The 12,500-nt window shown below is 54.1% G+C and overlaps 3 non-coding genes across 3 annotated transcripts; 2 read left to right on the top strand and 1 right to left on the bottom strand.

The window, feature by feature from the left end:
- Positions 1–3,506: 3,506 nt before the first annotated feature.
- On the bottom strand, positions 3,507–3,698 carry LOC140214902 (U2 spliceosomal RNA). Its single transcript, XR_011891828.1, has one exon. It is a non-coding gene; the product is annotated as a U2 spliceosomal RNA (small nuclear RNA).
- A 4,815-nt stretch (positions 3,699–8,513) lies between these two features.
- On the top strand, positions 8,514–10,328 carry LOC140214903 (small subunit ribosomal RNA). The gene has a single exon (XR_011891829.1). It is a non-coding gene; the product is annotated as a small subunit ribosomal RNA (ribosomal RNA).
- A 1,574-nt stretch (positions 10,329–11,902) lies between these two features.
- On the top strand, positions 11,903–12,055 carry LOC140214898 (5.8S ribosomal RNA). Its single transcript, XR_011891825.1, has one exon. It is a non-coding gene; the product is annotated as a 5.8S ribosomal RNA (ribosomal RNA).
- The last annotated feature ends 445 nt before the right edge of the window (positions 12,056–12,500 follow it).

Here is a 12,500-nt window from a genome sequence, read left to right as displayed (position 1 = left end):
CAGCAGAGGCCCGCACCTGCTCAATCAACGCCAACTCAATTTAAGGAAGGGCTGTTCAAAAGCTGATCGAAACCATCCAGTTTGGGAAAACCTATTTTATGCAGTAGTTTTTATTATTATTATTTTTTTTTTTTTTATTGTGAGAGACGTGAAATCGACACCACGAAATGAACGTCCCTTTGTTACCCTTTTGTTACCGCGGCTTCGAAACCGTGCGTAATACCAATTTAATTGTGTCCTGGTTGGCCGTTTGTCAGCACTTTGTGTTCTTCTAGAAAATCAACTACTAGTTTATAAATTACGTGCGCGAAATTTTCCTCCGTGTGCACCACCAAAATACTTAAAGAAGAGAGAATGCGTCCGGGGCCTTGGGATTTCGAAAATGACGTGCTCTGAAATTTTCACATCCGCCATTGGAAAGATAATTATTATCCGTCGTAAAAAAAAAAAAAAAGAAAAAAAAAAAAGAAAGAAATCACATTTGAAATTATCATTGAAAGTGGCCACGTTTTTCGGGGCATGTCTTGATGAAATAATCTCAGTTCAGTTCAGCATGATTGGATTTCATCTTTTCCAGTATTCTCAGTACTCTCGTTGTAGTACCAATTGCCGGCAGATTTTTTTTTTTAGTTGTTTAGAGTTATACATTCCTGAACGATGTTTTTCTTTTCCTCAAAGCTAGCCATAGAACCAGCGCTTTCTATAAAATCATGACAATAAGAATCCAGCATATCGGTTCATCTTCGGCGCGATTAAAGTTCGGGAACTGGCGATTTTTTATTGCCGTGATCAAGAAGGTTAACACCAGATAAGGCGTGATATTTCAGCATACCAGTCGCGATATCTAATCGAATCTAAGATTGAAATGGCGTTCTGAATTCTTTCGGTTCCAGATAGAAAGAAACAGAAAAAAAAAAAAAAAAGAAAGGATGTGATTGATTGCCATTCAAATCTGAAGACCGCGTGGAGAAAGTGTTCCGGTTTACATTCGGCAAATCAAAATGAACGGCTAAAATTAATCTATCGTCTGGTTTCATGCGCGAGATCACGTAAAAGGCAGCCATTCTTCTTAACATGGTTTCTCTCTTTTGCTCTCTCATTCGCGCACGGAAATTTCTTCGTACGGGAATTTTATGAAGCGAAGGCGGCTGCAGACCATTTTCTTTGTTTAGTTCATGTTCGTAGGCGCAAATTACAAACCTAACACTTGGAGCAACATTTCCACTACTCTAGAGGGGCATGAACTGTAGACAGTGCACGCTTTCTCATTTATCCAATCGCTCGCAAACACATTGCATTGCTAGTCTACAGTGGCAATACAAAGTGACGTTTCACCATGCACGTCGAAGTTCATTACCAGTACCGCGCCAGCATCGACCGGCCGGCGAAGCGACGAGCTCAGCAGCGCATGCGCAAGGCCCGACACCACCCCAACCGAGCTTCCCTGCTTATCGGAGAGAACAAGTGCGCGTGAACACGGGCGCGTCTGAGTATCTGGATTTAAAAAAAAAAAAAGAAAACAAAGAAAGCGTTTCCGAGATATTGACAAAGACAAGTGGTCGCGGTCGCTCTGAATCTTATCGTATTATAGAAAACGTGGGAAGGCGGCGCTTCCTCGAGGGTCAGAAAGTACAATCGTCGAACTAGGTGGCAAGTGGAGTACATCCTTTTTCTTGGAACGGTTTGCAATTGACTGCTTGAATGTGCCGACCACGCGTCGCGGGTCGCGTATAGAGCCAACCGTTGGCAAGCACGCGTCTAGCGTAGCAGCAGAACCGATCGCGGTTGCGATAACCCATCGTTGGCAGCGAAAAAGAAAAACACCCACACGCAGTTTGTAGCAATAACCGTACAAATCAATGTGGTTTTAAATATAGCTTCACTGGTCACCCAAGAAGGGCACCGAAACTTTCTCATGACGCACACCGCTGTAGTCCACAAAGAACAAAGCGCACAAAATAGATATGATACAGCCGCACCGCATTATTTCGTGTTTTCAGCATTTCATTACTTTCGTGTGCATGCGCGCTAGGGCCACGCAGGCCAGGAGTAAAAGGCACGAAAAGAAAAAAAAAAAAAAAAATGATACGCAATCCTAAGCTTTGACTTGACTGCTGTGGCACTCGCATTTGTGTTCTTTACCTTAGGCGAACGCAATGCGCAAACTGAACTGGAATTTCCAATAATGGAAATTCCTGTTTGGCTCATATTTGCGTTTTTCGCCCGAGCAAGCGCTTCACTGCACTACGCTTTGCCCCTTCAACGTGGCTACACTGCCCGGCAGGCGTGTTCTGCGTAGGGCCGAACCTGCAGGCAAAAAGCATGGGCGCCGCCATCTTGTTGAGAGCGGCGCCAGGGACACAATCGCGCCTAGCTCATTGAGTTTTCCCCCAAAACTGAAAAAAATTTGACTTCATTAAACGAGAAAGATGCCACGAGTGCCCCAACAAAAAGCTTTGAGGATTACCGAAGGGTAACTGAGGGCGACGCAACGGGCTCTGGAAAGAAGGATGATGGGTGTGGCGTCACGGGGGGATCGGAATAGAGCAGATTGGGGTGTGCGAGAAGAAACGCTCGTTAATGACACCAAAGTTTAAACCAGGAAAAACAAATGGGCATGCGCAGGGCATGCAATCTGGGGGGAAGATAACCGGTGGCCATTAAGGGTTACAGACTGAATTCCAAGAGGAGGGAAGCGTAGCAGGGGGTGGCAGAAAGTTAGGAGGGCAGATTAGATTAGGGACTACATGGCGACAATCGGCACCTGACCGGGGTACTTGGAGGATCATGGCAGATGCCTTTGCCCTGCAGTGGGCGTAGCCAGGATGATGATGATGATGATGTTCATGATGAAAAGGTAGCAACAGGTCTTCGTAACATACAGGTTAGAAAGATGAGGCACCTTTTAACCCTTGAATATATTTCGCCACATTTGGGCATACGACAAGTTTGTTTTCGAGGCGCTCGGTCCCACTGCTGCGAAAATGTGTACACAAAGGCTGCACAGTAGTTGCCAGAAATCGGGCACTCTATTTTTCTTTCATAGGGAATCTTTCTTCCACTTGGGCAGCGGATTTCGGCGGCAGGGCGAGCTTGCGTGGCCGCGGTGGTTTACGGATCCAAGCGATAGTGAACTCCAAAATCCAGTGTTGGCTTTGAGTGGGATTCATATTGATTGCGAACCCCACGGCTAATCCTACCCCCCATCCCCCCAAGTGGCTCTTTACAGGAGACAATCATTCAGAGACATCGGACAAATAGGAATTCTGGTTCTTTCTTTTGCTTTCATTAATTTTTCTCGAAGCCCATAACTAGAAATTTGCTGGAGCGGCTGTCCCATTTGCGACGCAACAAGTGCGACGCTACACACAGATGGAGTGGCAGTTTAATTACTCTCGTGGTCCGCGAACCGGCATCGTTGCGTGTAGTATAGGAATGGTGCGTGTCAAGTCACTGCTCGCGTTGAGCTTGTGCTCTTCATTTTGATTGAATGAAGTCTCACCTAAGTGAGCGGGGCCGATCCCGGAGGTAGTGCAATACCGGGCCGACCTGCGGCGGAGGTGAAGCAGGCTTCAAGCACTCCGCCAACTTCCAAAAATAGGTTTAATATCGTGGGTCCATATAGAACCCGTATCAGATATTAAGCTGATAAGAACAGATACTACACTTTGATCTTAGCCAAAAGGCCGAGAAGCGATGTCCTTCACTTCACTTCATTGTACTACTGCCTTGTGGGCGCCCTGCCGACATGGGTAACCTCAGCAACAGCGTGGGCAATATTATAAAATTCAGCCTGTGTACAGACTCAACGCTCCCTATCTCACGGATGAACTCGCAACGCCTCAGTCTTTCGCTGTTAACGAAACGCTGTCGCGTAGAAACGAGACCCGAGTGCAAGCTTGCTTGTAACGCGAAACCAACCAAGGCAACCTCGTAGAAAACGGAACAGGCGAGCGGAAAAAAACGCGCCAGGGGAATGCTTACTTCCGTCTGAATGCGACCGCTCAAGGTGACCTTCCTTGAGGGCTTCGTTTCAAGCCCGTGTGCAATTGTAATATACTACGCGCATTTCCTTCATTTCTTTTTATTTACCGCAAGGCCCACTGAAAATTTTGATACGGCACAGGCCGGGACGGATCGCAACGTGTCGAATCGACCGGTAGAATTAGGTAGCATGCCCCATGTACGAAGACGAGCAACATAGAAGTGAATGACAAAATAAATATAGAAAACGCTGCACACTCCTTCCCACCGGAAACATAGAGGGGAGAAAGATCGCCATCTGAAACACAGGCATTGTAAAAAAAAAAAAAAAAGTGCTACCTCATCATCTTTACCATTACCGTGTGTGTGTATGTATATATGCATGTGTGTGTGTGTGTGTGTGTGTGTGTGTTTGTGTATTTATATATATATATATATATATATACGCACACATGCTAGCATAGCTTAAACGCAGCTGGAAAGCTCAGCCTTGCACAAGAACCACCCCCTGTCGCAAACCCCTTTGAAACATTCAAATGGGAAACACGAGTACAGCGAGGTCGTTCGAACCTGGCGCCAAAACGCATTAGCGCCATCTGTGTACGGAACTAGGAAAACCTGCGGACTTTGCAATACAGAAAGAAAGGTAGATGGCGCGAGCTAACGCTCCATTGCATACTAAGAACGAGAGTTAGTGAATAATGGCAGAAACGTCTTGGGAAGAGAAAAAAAAAAAAAAAAAACGCGCAACAGTTGTTGGCTTGTGCAAGCACTCTATGTTACAGCGATTAAAGAGCATAGCATCTTCTACAACAGCAGCTACAAAAAGAAGAAGAACGTGAGAGAGGGAGAGACACAGGCGTGTTTCTTTGGAATGCAGAGCATGCAGCACATACTATAAAGTGCCAAAGAGACGGGGAAAGCAGATGGCGCGAAGGTGTATGTCCTCAAAGCTTGAAAGCAATTTCTAAATTACAACATGTACCGAAGTCCACCTACTCTCATCAGGTTGCTCCCGCCTCCAGTTGCGTTTAAAGTGAAATTACAGTCGCCTCAAAGGCAGACAGAGAGAGAGTGAAAATAGGTACACTTGCTTCGCGCAGCTGCAGCCGTTCAAATTTTACAGCAAGAGCACTCCCGAAAGCACAAAGTCCGCTGCCGCCTGGGCGCAATGCGCTCGCTTCAGTAAATTGCCGTGCTGGCCTCGGCAACCAAGAGGTGTAGTGCGGCAGACTGCTGCATTGTAGCACACCGGAAACCGTGCAGACGTAAGCGATCGCCTCGACATCGCTGCGAGCGCTCGAAGAGACAAAGTCCGAAACCACGTGTGCCGGGGCGGTGCGAGCGCGACGCCTTTGACGCAACTTTTGCGTACAAGCCGCCGCACCGCCACGACGGAATCGCTGGCATCCCGCACGCAGCTGCATTGTGTCACGCCGGCAATCGTTGAAACACCACGCAGTCGTCGGCGTCGGCCCCGACATGGTTGCGAGCGCTGGAAGAGACAAAGTCCGAAACCGCGTGTGCCGGGGCGGCGCGAGCGCGACGCCTTTGACGCAACTTTTGCGTACAAGCCGCCGCACGGCCACGACGGAGCCGGTGTCACCCTGCAGAGGGCTGCACTATAGCACGCCGGGAACCGGCAAAGAACCGCGCAGACGTCGTCGTTGGCCGCGGCGTTGCCGCGAGCACGCGAAGAGACAAAGTCCGAAACGACGTCAGCCGGGGCGTCGAGCACGCCGCCCGCACTGTTCGCACGCGTGCTCGGAAATGGCGAAGGGGCCGCGCTAGCGTGCCTTGAATCGGTGAGCGGCGGTACCGCGGCGATCGCCAGAGCTCGAATCCGCCCTGCAAAAGCCAAATATTGGCGCTCGGCTCGGCGCAGTACGCCGCCGCGTCGCACGAGTACGGCCCCATGGAGGTCTGGGCACTTATCGCTGCTACTGTAAGGGGCCGTACGGCCCCGGCCGACATTGTACCGTAGTGCGATTTTCGGCTTGCGCGTGCTCGTGGCGTAGTCCGCGCACCGTTCCGACGTCGACAATCGTGCCCACGACTACGCGAGCGCTGGAAGAGACAAAGTCCGAAACCGCGTGTGCCGGGGCGGCGCGAGCGCGACGCCTTTGACGCAACTTTTGCGTACAAGCCGCCGCACGGACACGACGGAATCGCTGGCATCCCGCACGCAGCTGCATTGTGTCACGCCGGCAATCGTTGAAACACCACGCAGTCGTCGGCGTCGGCCCCGACATGGTTGCGAGCGCTGGAAGAGACAAAGTCCGAAACCGCGTGTGCCGGGGCGGCGCGAGCGCGACGCCTTTGACGCAACTTTTGCGTACAAGCCGCCGCACGGCCACGACGGAGCCGGTGTCACCCTGCAGAGGGCTGCACTATAGCACGCCGGGAACCGGCAAAGAACCGCGCAGACGTCGTCGTTGGCCGCGGCGTTGCCGCGAGCACGCGAAGAGACAAAGTCCGAAACGACGTCAGCCGGGGCGTCGAGCACGCCGCCCGCACTGTTCGCACGCGTGCTCGGAAATGGCGAAGGGGCCGCGCTAGCGTGCCTTGAATCGGTGAGCGGCGGTACCGCGGCGATCGCCAGAGCTCGAATCCGCCCTGCAAAAGCCAAATATTGGCGCTCGGCTCGGCGCAGTACGCGGCCGCGTCGCACGAGTACGGCCCCATGGAGGTCTGGGCACTTATCGCTGCTACTGTAAGGGGCCGTACGGCCCCGGCCGACATTGTACCGTAGTGCGATTTTCGGCTTGCGCGTGCTCGTGGCGTAGTCCGCGCACCGTTCCGACGTCGACAATCGTGCCCACGACTACGCGAGCGCTGGAAGAGACAAAGTCCGAAACCGCGTGTGCCGGGGCGGCGCGAGCGCGACGCCTTTGACGCAACTTTTGCGTACAAGCCGCCGCACGGCCACGACGGAGCCGGTGTCACCCTGCAGAGGGCTGCACTATAGCACGCCGGGAACCGGCAAAGAACCGCGCAGACGTCGTCGTTGGCCGCGGCGTTGCCGCGAGCACGCGAAGAGACAAAGTCCGAAACGACGTCAGCCGGGGCGTCGAGCACGCCGCCCGCACTGTTCGCACGCTGTGCTCGGAAATGGCGAAGGGGCCGCGCTAGCGTGCCTTGAATCGGTGAGCGGCGGTACCGCGGCAATCGCCAGAGCTCGAATCCGCCCTGCAAAAGCCAAATATTGGCGCTCGGCTCGGCGCAGTACGCCGCCGCGTCGCACGAGTACGGCCCCATGGAGGTCTGGGCACTTATCGCTGCTACTGTAAGGGGCCGTAGGGCCCCGGCCGACATTGTACCGTAGTGCGATTTTCGTCTTGCGCGTGCTCGTGGCGGTGTCCGCGCACCGTTCCGAAGTCGACAATCGTGCCCACGACTACGCGAGCGCTGGAAGAGACAAAGTCCGAAACCGCGTGTGCCGGGGCGGCGCGAGCGCGACGCCTTTGACGCAACTTTTGCGTACAAGCCGCCGCACGGCCACGACGGAGCCGGTGTCACCCTGCAGAGGGCTGCACTATAGCACGCCGGGAACCGGCAAAGAACCGCGCAGACGTCGTCGTTGGCCGCGGCGTTGCCGCGAGCACGCGAAGAGACAAAGTCCGAAACGACGTCAGCCGGGGCGTCGAGCACGCCGCCCGCACTGTTCGCACTCGTGCTCGGAAATGGCGAAGGGGCCGTGCTAGCGTGCCTCGAATCGATCGGCCGGGGGCCCCGTAGGGCGACAGAAAGGCAATTGTGCAGGAAACCGTACTGGCCATTAGCGAGAAATTGCCGTTCGCGCATTCGGTAGACGCGCTGCGCTTTCACGACTTCGGCATTGTGCTGCCGACGTAAGCTTTCAATCTTGCTCGCGGCGTTACGAGGCGGCACGATTTTCGCCAAACGCTCGTCGAAAGTGGCACGAGTACGGCCCCATGGAGGTCTGGGTACTTATCGCTGCTATTATATGGGGGTCCCAGAGAGCAGTCGCCCCCAAAGCGACCTGGGTGTTTGATATGCGGCGGGCTTCGTGCCCGTCAAGCGTGTCCCCGGTATCGCTCCCGTGGATCCCACAGCTGACGTCTGCAGCCTCATCCGCTTGATGCGTTAGGGGCTGGTTGTCGGACGACGCTTTTTCCACGATATCGAAGTGTGTTCCGCATCGTCCTCGGACGAATCAAATACGAAAGCGCCGAAGGCGCGGGCGTGACCCGTCGCCTAGCGGCTTTGCCGTCTCGGCTACGTTGCAAGTGTCGGTCGGTCCACCAGTGCTGCGGGCTCGAGAGAAACCGCAAGCCGCGATCGAGTCGACACAACCGGTCTATCGAGAATGTTGCGTGCTTCTTGCCGCGTGGCGATACCCGGCCCTGCGGGGAGGGCGCCGTAGCGAGCTCGAACGCCGTCGTCTCGGACTGTGCAAAGTGCTACCCTTTGCGAGAACGAAGCGTGTTGGGGCGCCTGAAGGTGGCCTCGGCATCGCAAAAACGGCGTCCGGCCTGCTTGAAAGGCTGGACGCGCAGTTGAACGATTACCTGGTTGATCCTGCCAGTAATCATATGCTTGTCTCAAAGATTAAGCCATGCATGTCTAAGTACATGCCGAAATAAGGCGAAACCGCGAATGGCTCATTAAATCAGTTATGGTTCCTTAGATCGTTTCTTCCTACTTGGATAACTGTGGCAATTCTAGAGCTAATACATGCAGTGAGCCTGAAGCCCTTTGGGCGACGGGTGCTTTTATTAGACCAAGATCGATCGGGTTTCGGCCCGTATTGTGTGGTGACTCTGGATAACTTTGTGCTGATCGCATGGCCACGAGCCGGCGACGTTTCTTTCAAGTGTCTGCCTTATCAACTTTCGATGGTAGGTTACTTGCTTACCATGGTTGTTACGGGTAACGGAGAATCAGGGTTCGATTCCGGAGAGGGAGCCTGAGAAACGGCTACCACATCCAAGGAAGGCAGCAGGCGCGCAAATTACCCACTCCCGGCACGGGGAGGTAGTGACGAAAAATAACAATACGGGACTCTTTTGAGGCCCCGTAATTGAAATGAGTACACTCTAAATCCTTTAACGAGGATCAATTGGAGGGCAAGTCTGGTGCCAGCAGCCGCGGTAATTCCAGCTCCAATAGCGTATACTAAAGCTGCTGCGGTTAAAAAGCTCGTAGTTGGATCTCAGTTCCAGACGAGTAGTGCATCTACCCGATGCGACGGCTCGGACTGAACATCATGCCGGTCCTTTCTTGGTGCACTTCATTGTGTGCCTCGAGAAGGCCGGTGCTTTTACTTTGAAAAAATTAGAGTGCTCAACGCAGGCGAGTCGCCTGAATAAACTTGCATGGAATAATAGAACAAGACCTCGTTTCTGTTCTGTTGGTTTTTGGAATACGAGGTAATGATTAAGAGGGACAGACGGGGGCATTCGTATTGCGGCGCTAGAGGTGAAATTCTTGGACCGTCGCAAGACGAACTACTGCGAAAGCATTTGCCAAGAATGTTTTCTTTGATCAAGAACGAAAGTCAGAGGTTCGAAGGCGATCAGATACCGCCCTAGTTCTGACCATAAACGATGCCAACCAGCGATCCGCCTGAGTTACTCAAATGACTCGGCGGGCAGCTTCCGGGAAACCAAAGTGTTTGGGTTCCGGGGGAAGTATGGTTGCAAAGCTGAAACTTAAAGGAATTGACGGAAGGGCACCACCAGGAGTGGAGCCTGCGGCTTAATTTGACTCAACACGGGAAAACTTACCCGGCCCGGACACTGGGAGGATTGACAGATTGAGAGCTCTTTCTTGATTCGGTGGATGGTGGTGCATGGCCGTTCTTAGTTGGTGGAGCGATTTGTCTGGTTAATTCCGATAACGAACGAGACTCTAGCCTATTAAATAGGTGCGGGGTTCCCAGCACCTTACAACCTTCTTAGAGGGACAAGCGGCTCCTAGCCGCACGAAACAGAGCAATAACAGGTCTGTGATGCCCTTAGATGTCCGGGGCCGCACGCGCGCTACACTGAAGGAAGCAGCGTGTCTTTATCCCTGTCTGAAAGGACTGGGTAACCCGTGGAACTTCTTTCGTGATTGGGATAGGGGCTTGCAATTGTTCCCCTTGAACGAGGAATTCCCAGTAAGCGCGAGTCATAAGCTCGCGTTGATTACGTCCCTGCCCTTTGTACACACCGCCCGTCGCTACTACCGATTGAATGATTTAGTGAGGTCTTCGGACCGATGTCCGGCGCGGCCTTTCGGTTGCGCCGGTCTGTTGGAAAGATGACCAAACTTGATCATTTAGAGGAAGTAAAAGTCGTAACAAGGTTTCCGTAGGTGAACCTGCGGAAGGATCATTACCGGATTGTGAAGGGTGGCGAGCGCCATTGTTTCTACCCCGTGTGGGTGAAGCAGCTCGCTGCGCCCGACGCTTTCCGCCGCTGGCCCCGCTTGGACGCGGGGACGGCTATACCCGAACATGCCGGGGACTGCCTGAATTTTGAGGGGCGCCCCGTGCCAAATTTGTTGCGCCCAGTGGACGCCGGCTGCAACCTTGGACGGTTGGCTTGGCCGCGCCCGCGGGTAGAAACGGCGTAACGCACACTGGGTGGGCTTTCTGTCCGCTTTGGCGCTCTTGCGCGGAATGGGAGTAAGACGACCCGACCTGCTGCTTTGCCCAGTACGAGGGGAACGGCGAAGCGTGCGGTCGGTCAAGGAACTGACGGTCGAGAGCTAATGCCGCTGCCGCTTAGTACACACACGGAACCGTGGTGCGAGCGCTCTCCCGTCCTCCGCGGCAAACGCTGCCGAGTCTGAAAAGGCTGGCGGCTGCCGGTCGCTTCCTGCGGCGAGTATGGAGTAACGACCCGACTTTGTTGCCACCCAAGTACTAAAGGAACGGTGTGGCGCTCGGTCGGTCATGGAACTGTCGGTATGAGGGTGCGGCTGCCAAGTACGGAAGGAACCGTGGCCTAAAGTGCTCTCCCGTCCTCCGCGGCAAATGCCACCGAGTCCGAAAGGGCCGGAGGCTGCCGGTCGGCTCCTGCTCGTGACGCGCGAGGTGTCGAGATCGCGGTTTAATGCGACGACGTCTGCAGGCTATTCGCCCGCCGCCGAGGGAAAGGCGGCGTTGCTGCGAAGTACCGAAGGAAACGCGGCTTTGCTACGTCGGAAGCGTTCTGCGGTTAGCGGACTTGTGCGCTTTGGGAAGGCGCCGCACGTCGAAAGAGGAAGTACGGACAGACGAGGGACTGTAGTCCCGGTTTCGAACGCACTTGCGGCCAGGCCCTTGCTGGCTTCGTCTTCCGCCTCAAGTAGACTTGTTGTGGCGCCGGCGCAGGGAGCCGTCCCTGGCACTGGCCGAGTGGTTTTGGAGAGCTGCGCGAGTACGCGCGCCGGGCTCTTGTCTTTCGTCTCAAGTAGGCTGTTGGATCAACAGCGGTTATGCTGCGGCGATCTGCCGATGCGAAAGTGTGTGTGTGTTTGAGGCCCTTCTATGAACCTACTGCTGACTGAAGCGAAGCACGTCGATGGGGGTGAAGCCCTGCCCGTGGCCGTGTAGCCGTTAAAGACTCCACAGCGGCTTAGCCCTAATCATGGCTCTGTCGCTCTTTGCAATTTTTAGTGGAGCGATGTGAACGTGCACACGAGACACACGGGTCCGGTGGATGGTTGGCAGGTAAAACCGGCTTCGAGTGCGCGCAAACGGCATAAGGTGCCTCGAGGGCAAGCGAGGAAGGCGTGGGCGCAAAACACACGCGCGAGTAGCAGGAGTGGAGTGCCATTAGGCTTTCAGCTGCTGAGACGCGGCCGCCGAAAGAGCGAGACTGGAGGAGCGCACGCCGAAAGGCGCTCTTCGAAACCACACACAGGGAGACGCCACGTGCCTAAAACCCTGGTTGTACTGTACTGAATTGAACAAACTATTTTTCACGACTCTAAGCGGTGGATCACTCGGTTCTCGGGTCGATGAAGAACGCAGCCAGCTGCGAGACTTGGTGTGAATTGCAGGACACACTGAGCACTGATTCTTTGAACGCACATTGCGGCCTTGGGTCTTCCCTTGGCTTCGTCTGTCTGAGGGTCGGATCACATATCAAGAGAGACTTCGGCGCACAGGGAACGTGCGTCCGTCGACTCGTTTTGACCGCGTCGGCATCATGGACAGTACGTTGAGCGCTAAAGCCACGCGCCAGCGGCCTCACGAGAGGGAGACGGTGGCAAACCGTTGTGCCAATTCTTCGAAAAGACGGAAACGAGGCAATACTACTGCAGCGTGACGAGTGCGCGCCTCTAGTAAGACCGCCGCAGGATGGAGTCGGATACCTGCAGGGAAAGAGCGGTCCAAGCACGAGGCGCGAACGTCTGTTGCCATGTAGCGCGCACGTTTGCGAGAGAGTCGGAAGCGCACGCTTGCGTGCACGGAAAACGTGGGAATGAAACGCCGGCCGATTCCCGCGCCGTGCGCAAAGCCAGCGCGATCGCAATTTGCGCTGTTTGCCTTCGAAGTACGTCGAGCTCCAGAGCTGGTC

This window comes from Dermacentor andersoni, unplaced genomic scaffold (genome assembly GCF_023375885.2).
Source record: "Dermacentor andersoni unplaced genomic scaffold, qqDerAnde1_hic_scaffold ctg00000726.1, whole genome shotgun sequence".
In the NCBI taxonomy this organism is placed as follows: Eukaryota; Metazoa; Arthropoda; class Arachnida; order Ixodida; family Ixodidae; genus Dermacentor; species Dermacentor andersoni.
This window is presented reverse-complemented; position numbering and strand designations above follow the sequence as displayed.